The sequence below is a fragment of the Myotis nattereri genome (assembly GCF_964212035.1).
Source record: "Myotis nattereri genome assembly, chromosome: 1".
In the NCBI taxonomy this organism is placed as follows: Eukaryota; Metazoa; Chordata; class Mammalia; order Chiroptera; family Vespertilionidae; genus Myotis; species Myotis nattereri.
Window position 1 is genome coordinate 44,234,196 of NC_138075.1, and position 10,598 is coordinate 44,244,793.

A 10,598-nucleotide genomic window follows, 5' to 3' on the forward strand; every position below is an offset into this window, starting at 1 on the left:
CATTGAAACCAGCTGCGGGGTTGGGGCAGGATGGTGGGGAAGGGTAGGCCACGCGACATCCCTACCTCTAAGCTGAGCCGGTGAGAGGGCCTGACCTGCGGATGGCGGTGTTCCTTTCCACGTGAGCATGAGGGCGTTGCCTCGGATCAATTCACTAAGACTTGGGAGCGTGAAGGGGCAGCAGCGCCAGTTGCAGTAGAGGATTCAGGTCAGGTTAACCAGGGTCCCAGATGTTGCCATGTGAGCCACTCTCCATCCCACACACTCCTTCCCACAGCCTGGCAGACGTGGTATACCCATCACAGCACTCTTTCCCGCCAAGCCCACATCTCCCTCACTAGCCATCTCAGTCCATCACTCTGGGCAACCATCACAGCTTGAGCAAAGCCGACAGTTGTGATGAAACCTCCTTCCTACCCTTGATGGAATGGGAAGTGCACAAGACCTGGATTCTGGAGTCAATGCTGCCATTGACTCACTGGGCTATCTGGGGCTTGGGCAAGGCTGTTTACCTCTGTAGACATGTTCTTTCATCTTTTAAATGAGGTGGTTGGGCAGGTAATTAGTTGGTTTCCAACCTCACATCAAGGCTGAGTGAGTGGAGTGATGCTCTGGGTGAGGAAGGCTGGAAAATGACAGAAGAAGAAGGGATCCCCGTGGGTCACTGGCCCTGGAGATGGTGCCTAAGTTAGGAGAATTCACTCCAAAGCTGCTGGTTACATTCAGACAAACAGGAGGCTATTCTAACAGGACTAATCAACAAAAACATGGAGGTGAGAATGCACTGAAGGGAGAGAGGGCCCATAAATTACAACAATCCCGTCAATTTCTGTGCTAGAGGCAGCACTCCCTCTCGCAATAAACATTTCCTGTGTCAGACCCTGTGTCGGGCATTGTGCTAAGTGCCGAGACCCTACTGTGAATACAGAGCACACACCGAGCCCCAGTGCTGTAAGCTGCCTCTTTACTCACACGGGGGCTGGAAGCAGCTTGCCCTGTGGCCCTTCCAGAGGAGTAAGATGATGCATTTTAATGGCTGAGTGTGCAGCTAAGTCACCTCCCCTCTCCCAGCGTTCGTGGAGAAGAGAAGTGGGGCACTGCATGAAAAAGGCACTTTGTAGACTGGCAAATCCTCCACAGATGCTGTCTATCGATCTTAATTGCAATAATAATAACAATAGAATGAGGTGCTGGGGGTGGGCTTTCAGGCCAGAGTTCTCAAGTGGCACGAAGCACTCAAAGCCCCTGGAAACCAAGTCATCAAAGTGAAGCCAACCTTGACCCTTGCTCGCTGACCTGCCACCTTCGATGTTTTGACCCAGTTGAGGCTCCCCTTTTAAAAGCTCATAAGAAACATTTCTTCACTATAATTACAGGCGAGGCTCAGGATCGCTGTCGTAAGAAGAGCTAGTAGAAAAGGGACAATTAACCAAGGCACATAATTGAAGGGTAGATAAATATATCCGGTGGCAGACGAGGCCCCTTCCTATTGGGTACTATTCCTAGTATCCAAGGGCCAAGATCGGAATGTGCTTCATTTAGACCAGAGGATGCCGAGCACTTTGTTATTAAAGTCTCCTATCAAGAAGTGAGGTGCATGTGGATGTGGGCGATGGAGACTTCCGGGTGCCTCCTGCGTGGACTGAGTCAACAGGCTCCCGCCCCTACCCCAAGGTGTGCCATGCCGCTGGCAGTGCTCCATTTAAAACCTCTGCTAATCGTGAGATTGGAAGGAACGTTTGGAGGAGAGACAGTGTGACTCCTGCCACTGAGCAGAACAGTGAAAAGTACAAAAATAGGAGTATCCGCTAGTGGAAAACCAATAAACATATAATTTCCAGGTAATAGCTATCATATAATTAGCTCTCTGCTTTTATATGCCACGGCGGAAATTGGGTCAAGGAGGCAACTGTAACACAGCTTAATAATCACTGTATATTCCACAGCAAAATAAAGATTGTTTTTCCCAACAAAAATGGAAAGCCAGGGAGCGCAAAGACTGGCTGCGGCTAGGCCCAATTCATATTGACTGGTGAGCAAGGTTTTTGAGTGACATAAAACGGGCTCTGTTCATTCCAGCTCTGTGTGTTCCCTCTGTGTGACCGTTCCTGCTCTCGCCCTCCATGTCCTTCTAACCTGTAAACTCATGTTGTTGGACTACCTCATTCATTCTCATCACGCCCAAAGGGGTGGAAATTGGTTCTTAGGAAGGCAAACAAATCTTAGATATTACCATGGTTTGTGACCCTCGAAAGCTCAATCCTAAAAATTCTTATTCCTTAGTGTTACTTTCCCTCATCAGAGTTTCTTTGATCAAATGAACACCATTGATATTAAGTTCATGGAGATGCACAAAATGCTTGCAAGATCAGTGCTACAAAATGATGTTGAAGAGATGGCTGTAATTGGAGGGCTTCTTCTTCATCACTTGCTCCATCAGAAAATTCTATCACTGCCTGGCCGATGTGGCTTAGTGGTTGAGCGTCAACCTATGACCCAGTAGATCACGGTTGGATTCCTGGTCAGGGCACATGCTTGAGTTTCGAGCTTGATCCCCAGTAGGGTGTGTGCAGAAGGCAGCCAATTATTTCAAGTGCTGAAAAGGAAAAATAATGTCAACAATCTCCAAAAGAATATCTAGCCAAACACACGCGCACACACACACATGCACGCGCACAGTGCATAAATGAATATACCATAAAGCTCTGGGATTTCATGGGGGCAGTGATTAGGAAATAAAAGTCTATAAAGACTCTTGGGAATGTAATAATAGTGTGAGAACACCACATTAGATAATTCTGAGAGTCCTTCCAGCTAGGAGATTCCATGATTGAGAATTGTCCTATGAGTTGGTATCCACCCAGCACAGCAATGTCACTTATTGGCTTGTGAATTTGGGAAGATTCTTTAACCACTCTGAGCCTTGAATTCCCCTGGAATGAAGGGATGAACACATATATAAGTAAATAAAAGCATCTTCCTTTGAGGGGATGAGAAGTAGACCAGTTTGACCAGTGTCTTAATTTGTGCTCTCCTAAAAACAGAGCTGAGACAGGACTTGAGTGAAGGTAGTTTTTTTTTGGGAGAGAATCCCAGGAAGCAGAACTGAGGGAATGGGGAGAACAAGACAGGAAACTGAGAAAAGCCAGTAAGGGTGTGAGTTGATAACCGCTGTGGATAGGTGGGCCCCAATCCTGCTGGTGAAACTCTGAGGAGTCATATAGAATTCATCTCAGAACTGTTCCTTCGAAGGTTGGGGCATTAAAGTCCTGATTTTCAAACTTCGTCACAGAGGGTTACCCCTGGGGATGCTGACTCCTCTGCACTTCAAGGGTTCTCTGCATTTAGCCTGAGTGAGGTTCTGCAGTTTTGGAGAAAGATATGAGGCATAAAAAGGGGTAAGGTGCTTGAGGTAGGGCATTGTGAGTGTGCATGGAAATAGACTTCATGGCTGCAATGGTGGCCCAGAGCACTAAGAGCCTCTGCCATAACTACACAGAGTATTATTGAATATTAGTCCTGGCCATAGTACCATCCATCCATCCATCCATCCATCATGCTCCTTCCTATTATGAAAAAGGGCTTGAGTTGAGTCACCTTGGGGAAGTCACTCCCTTTTTTTCTGGCATTGCCTTCTTCTCTGAATGAAAGAAGGGGGGGGGGGGGAGGAAGGATTGTATTGGTATGGCTGGTCTACAGCTTCCTGCCAGCCTTGGGTTCTAAAGTCTAAGAAGAAGAAGGATTAGAAAGTTAGAGCATAGGTTGTCAGAGCCACCATAGCTGGAGGATTGAAGGTGTGTTCTAGTGATGCTGGCTGATTGTTCAGAGGCAAGGTCCTTCCCTCCAGTCTTGGCCTCTGCACCAGAGCTTGGTGTCCTCTGAACACTGGGCTATTGAATCTGGCTGTGGCTGGCCCTGGAAATAGAAGTAAAGGTGGTTGGGAAGCAATAACATTAACCCTGATTCAGAGTCCCCAAGTTCATCAGATACACAAGAAACCAACTTATTAATTTACAATGAGCTACAACTGCCAAGAGAATCAGAATCCTTCATGGGCTGATCAGCACATTTTCTCTCTACACAAAAACTGGGAAATCAAATGCTAAATGCAACTACTTGGGGGTCTGGACTCAGAGCCATGAGTCTCAGCAAGTGGTCTTCATGGCAGGTGTCACTGTGACAGTCCGATGCATCCCTCTCTCTTTGGGGACAGGCTTGCAGGGGACTGGTGGTGAGCTTTCCTTCTCCCCTGACAGTGTTGAGACGCATGGCCAAATTCCGTTCTCCGAGTCCTCACCCCAGCTGTCCATAGTCCTATTGAGAGCTCTTACAACTCCCAGGTGAGTACAATGCAATCAATTCTTAATCAAGTTTCACAACTGCAACCCCATCCCAGTTTTGCTTCCTGGAAATGACATCCAAAGTACTGTGGCTGGAGTCTGGGGTGCACTCAACCCTTTTGAACACCTACCCAGGGTTTCTTTAGAGTGGCTGATGGTATCCATCATGTGTAGGTCTTTCTAGTCTGGCACTCAGAGAGTATGTGGGCTAGCCATCCCCTGCTCCCTGGCAACACACACACACATCCTACTCAGAATTATTCTCTGCCCTACTCCATTCCCCAAAGTTCAGCCCTGTGGATGCACTTCCCGATTTCCCTTGACCAAAGAATATAGGTCATATTTTTTCTTCCCATCTATCTCCCTCCTGTGATGGTCTGTCTTGGCAGTGACTGCCTCCCTCCATGGCCATTGCTCCTGACAGGCAGTCCCTACTTTCAGGTCCAGCTCACATGAGGCTCCATAACACTATCTACTCCTCTTATTCCTTCAGGCCTAAGGGTGGTAACAGCTTTCCTCTCTCCCTCGAATGCTGAGTGCCCAACATCCCCTCCTGGTTCCCTGCACTCTGGTCATATCTCTGTATTTCTTGCCGTGTGTCTTGTACTTCTTGCTATGACCCTGACCATTACAGAGGGTGTCCTTAATCTCAAAGTCTTGTAGGCACCCATGGTAATTTTCCATATCTTCATAAGGGCATTATGTTTTCATGTGACAACATGTGTCAGTGTAAGAGCAAAAGTAATTGACATTGACAGGTTTAGAAACCCTGGGTAAGTAGAAAGTGTTTCCTGCAATGTCTCAGCTGGACAGGAGCACATAAAGTGAGGAAACAATGATGACCATCAGTGACCTTCTCAATGACAAGGCAAGGGAGGCATGCCCATCCTGAAAGTGATCCCATCATATTTCACTTTATGAGAAAATAGAGGTATCAGGTTTAGAAATTAAATAGCTTATCAAAGTTTAACTCTCAATCATAGATATTAAAGCTATTAATTATTAAATTTCTAATCATGCATTAAGGTACTTTAACCATTTAAAAATACACTGAGCTTCTAACAAATTAAATTTGAAAAAAGAACATTGGTTGAAACTAATGTAAGTTAATTTCTCTGGGCCTCCCTTTTCCCTTTTGTTTGGCAGAACAATTTTTATTATCCTTCTTATTAGTTTAAAAAATCTAAGTCATGGAGAAACTAAGATGGCACATAGGTAAACACCGGGAAATTGCTGCCTCCCACAACAACTTCAAAAATACAACGAAAAGACAAAATGGACATCATCCAGAACTACAGGAAGGCTTGCTGATTTCCTTCTAGTTGAAATTCTACAACTAGAAGGAAAGAGAAAAGCACACTGAGAACCAGAGGAGCTGCGGAAGTAAAGTGCAGAGGCTCACGCGCGCGCGGTAAGGGGCGGGCACCTGAGGACGTGACTGTCTTTTTGAATTGGGAGGGAGTCACAAGCTCCCGACTGCTCTGAACTCTGGTTCCGGGAAGTCTCTGGGGACCCAGGACTCATACGGGGAGAAACTGGACTGTCTGGCAGCAGGCAGAACTCTGAACCTGAGGGCGGCTTTCCCTCAGAGGTGCTTGCAGCAATTACCGGGACACTGAGAAACGTGGCCCCTTAGGGCAGGGCTGAGGATCCGCCATAGCTGCTTGCTCCGCCCTTTGATTCCCTGAGACCCCGCCCCACCCAGGCTGTGGCAGAGGCTTTTGCATATGAATGCCCCGGCCCTTTACAACCTGAAAATTACCTAACAAATTACATCTGGGCCAGACAGACCCAGAACTTCCAAGAGAAGGCCCAAGGCCCCACAGCAGCTTGCATTTCTTCACAGCTGGGCCTCATGAGGGAACCTCCAAACTCCAAAAAAGGAAGGGGAATCTGCAATTCTCTTCATAGCTCCTGCTGGGTAACCTCAGGCAGAGGCTAAATTAGCACCTCCTTAGATCCAAGAGCCAGTGTACCCAGTGGTCAGAGGGGGACCATCCAGATTACAACTCCTCAGATTCATAAGGGACACACTCAGGGGGCAGACTCAGTGAGCACCAAAGCCCCATTGAAGCAAGTCTTGCCCCAGAAGGGTGTCTTCAGCACAGAAGTTCTCCCACTGCAGACACAGCTGATTCTCACTGCCAATTGGCCTGGAGGTCAATTCCTCCCAGTGATCCTACAACAATCAAGGCATAACTACAACAAGACTGTGCACAAAGCCCACAAGGGGGTGCACCAAGAGTGTCCACCTCAGGGAACTGGGGAGGCTGAGCCACTGGGCCCTACAGGACACCTAGCACACAAAACCACTCTACCAACACAGGGAAGCATAAAAAATTCGGAGACAAAGAAACAGGTCACAAATGACAGAAATGGAGGAAAGCAAACTACTGGATATAGAGTTCAAAACCATGTTTATAAGGTTTTTCAAGAACTTTATGAAAACCGCCGATAAATTTAGTGAGACCCTGGAGGATTTTTAAAAAGACCAACTAGAAATTAAGCATACACTGACTGAAATAAAGAATAATATACAGAGATCCAACAGTAGACAAGAGGATCCCAAGAATCAAGTCAAAGATTTGAAATACGAAGAAACAAAAAATACCCAACCGAAAAAGAAAAAAGAAAAAAGATTCCAAAAATATGAAGATAGTGTAAGGAGCCTCTGGGACAACTTCAAGCGTACCAACATCAGAATTATAGGGGTACCAGAAGAAGAGAGAGGGCAAGATATTGAAAACCTATTTGAAGAAATAATGACAGAAAACTTCCCCTACCTGGTGAAAGAAATAGACTTACAAGTCCAGGAAGCGCAGAGAACCCCAAACAAAAGGAACCCAAAGAGGACCACACCAAGACACATCATAATTAAAATGCCAAGAGCAAAAGACAAAGAGAGAATCTTAAAAGCAGCAAGAGAAAGACAAGTCAGTTACCTACAAGGGAGTACCCACACGACTGTCAGCTGATTTCTCAACAGAAACCATGCAGGCCAGAAGAGAGTGACAAGAAATATTCAAAGTGATGAATAGCAAGAACCTACAACCAAGATTACTTTATCCAGCAAAGCTATCATTCAGAATGGAAGGTCAGATAAAGAGCTTCACAGATAAGAAAAAGCTAAAGGAGTTCATCACCACCAAACCAGCATTATATGAAATACTGAAAGGTATTCTTTAAGAAGAGGAAGAAGAAAAAGAAACTCTTACCATTTGTCACAGCATGGATGGAACTGGAGAGCGGATAAATACCACAGGAGCTCACTCATTTGTGGAATATAATGAACAACATAAACTGACGAACAAGGACTGATCCAGAGACGGAGAGGCATTGATTGGACTGTCGGGCCTTGGAGGGAAGGTAGGGGAGGGTGGGGGTAAGGGGGAAAGATCAACCAAAGGACTTATATGCAAGCATATAGGCCTAACCAATGGACACGGACAATGGGGGGGGGGGGTGAGGGCATGAGCGGGGGGTGGGGGGGGTAGGGGGTAACGTGGGGATAAGGACACATATGTAATATCTTAATCAATAAAAAATATATTTAAAAAAATCTAAGTCATTGTATGCCTTCTGCCACTCCGAACAAGAGCAGGTTCATATGTATTACACATCCATTCATTAAACATTTATGGAGCACCTACTATGGGCCAGTCACAATTCTAGGCTCCGGGCATATAAAGATGACTTAGACAAAATCCATACCCTTATGGAACTCAGAATCTGGAGAGGACAATAGACTTGTAAATATAAAATTATAGTATGTTTTGGCCCTGGCCAGCATGGCTAAGTGGTTAGAGCATCAGCCCACAAACACAAGGGTCACAGGTTCGATTCCGGTCAAGGGCATGTACCTGGGTTGCAGGTTCCCCACCCTGGTTGGGGCTCATGCAGGAGGCAACCAATTGATGTGGCTCTCTCTCACATTGTTGTTTCTCTCTCTCTCTCCTCTTTCTCCCTCCCCCCTCCCTTCCATTCTCTCTAAAATCAATGGAAAATATATCCTCCAGTGAGGATTAACAACAAAAAATTATAGTATGTCTTTATAAATGCACAAATAAAGTTATAATTAAAGTTATGATTATGAATAACTTATCATGAAAAAGGGAAAGCAAAGAAAGTGAAATTTGGCATAGATGTTGAAGAATAAGAAGACTTTTTTAAAAAGACAGTGGTGAAATTCTTCATCCCAGTAATGAAGAATTACAGGTTAAGGAAGCGGCCTGGAAGCCGCGGCCAGTGGACGCTGCACAGGCACCTGCAGCCGTTTGAGGTCTGAGGAAAGGTGCAGCCCAGCAGGGACCCAGCACTCCTGGGTGGATGGTGCGAGTCCTGGCCGATGGAGAAACCGTGCAGGGTGACGACCCCCGCGCGAGGACCACTGCCCCACTGCGCAGTAGCACCTGCCACAGAGCGTTCTCAGTAGAGGCCATGGTGCTCCCCTAGGGGGTCCTGGCATCTGGCAGCAGCAGCGGGGAGCCAGGCGAGGTGCTGTTCAGTTTTCCTTCAATGGCCTTAACCAGCAGCTGGTGACCATGGCCTTCCCCCATGGCATCTCGGCAACCACACCGCGGAGCCGGTGACCTCCATCCTGCTCCTCTTTCTGCTCATGGCGCTCAGTGTGCGTGGACTCCTGCTGGTGGGCTTGGCGACCTGGTGTCCCACCTCAGTGATCTCTGCTGGGGGGCAGGCATCCGGGAGAGGAAGTGCCAGGCCTTGGTGCGAGAGCAGGCACAAGGGGAGGGGAACCGAGTGGTGCCTTGAAGGTTGTGCTCCGAGAACGCTGTTTCCACGCTGTGTTAAGCGTGATGCAGAGGGAACCTCTAGTCCAGTAGCCCCAGAGTATCGGGTGGATCCCCTCATTCCCCTGAGATGTTTTTAGGTAGTATCAGGCCTGCATTAAGCACAAAGAGCAAGGGAAGGATTCCCTTCCCATTCCCTTGCCGTCCTTTTATGCCAAGAAGACGGTCTCAGCTTGGTGCCAACATGTTCTCCTGCCTCTGGAGCCCGGGCTGACTTCCCCTGTGACTAGGGAACAGGCCTTGGGCTTAGGGCAAGTGGGAACAGTTTCCAGATTTTATAGCCCTGTTTTTATTGGCTACCTTTTATTTACGACAGGTGGTATTGGCATTTTACTTATTGTGGTGGTGTTTTCAATAAATAAATTTAGTAAAAAAAAAAAAAAAAAAGAATTATAGGTTAAAAGATCTTGTGTCTGCAGTGGGGGATTTGGGCAGTGGGCCTCTGAGGAGGGAGTGATGGTGGGAGAGGAGGCTCTGTAGAGGCCCTGCATGGCCTCCTGGAGCTGGAGTCCTGATGGGTCTAAATCCTAGTTTTGCCTTTTTCTCCTGTGTCCTTAGGCACATCAACCTTTGCAAGCCACCATTTCCTTATCTCTAAAATGAGGACAATAAATAAATAAATAAATAAATAAATAAATAAATAAATAAATAAATAAAATGAGGACAATAACACCTATTTCTTTTGTTTGTTGATAATCCTCACTGAGGATATTTTTCTATTGATTTTTTTTTTTAAATCTTTTTATTGATTGCAGAGAGGAAGAGAGAGGGAGAGAGATAGAAACATCAATGATGAGAGATAATTGTTGATCAGCTGCTTCCTGCACACCCCACACTGGGGATGAAGCCTGCAACTTGGGCATGTGCCCTGATTGGGAATTGAACCTTGACCTCCTGGCTCATAGGCCAACACTCAAGCACTGAGCCATGTTGGCCAGACCCATTGATATTTTTAGAGAGAGTGAAAGGGAATGAGGGAGTAGGGAGAGAGAGACAGAGAGACAGAGAGAAACATCTGATATGAGAGACACTTTGATCTGTTGCCTCCCACATGTGCCCTGACAGGGCCCAGATCAAACCTGCAACCCAGGTAAGTGCCCTGGACTGGGAATCAAACCCGAGACCCTTTGGTGCACGGGCCGACTCTCTAACCACTGAGGACACCAGCCAAGGAGTAAATAAGATCACGAATGGGAAAGCACCATTTAGTTTCCTGCCATACCACTTACTGGTTATGGGATATTAGTCAAGTTACTCATTCTGAGCCTCAATTTCCTTATGAGACTCTAATAATACTTACATTAAATTGTGTTTAGAATTTCACATAAGTTTCCCCCCTCTGCATAATGGGTATGCATCCTTTTCCCTCCCTTGCTACCAGGAAGCTCAGAAGCAAGTCTGATGCCCCGCCCCAATAAACACATTGCCTGTCTTGTATGTCCGCCAGCTC

At 46.6% G+C, this 10,598-nt stretch overlaps 1 pseudogene across 1 annotated transcript; it reads left to right on the top strand.

The window, feature by feature from the left end:
• Positions 1–8,666: 8,666 nt before the first annotated feature.
• On the top strand, positions 8,667–9,110 carry LOC308517302 (protein FAM241B-like; annotated as a pseudogene). The gene has a single exon. The product of its transcript is annotated as a protein FAM241B-like (transcript).
• The last annotated feature ends 1,488 nt before the right edge of the window (positions 9,111–10,598 follow it).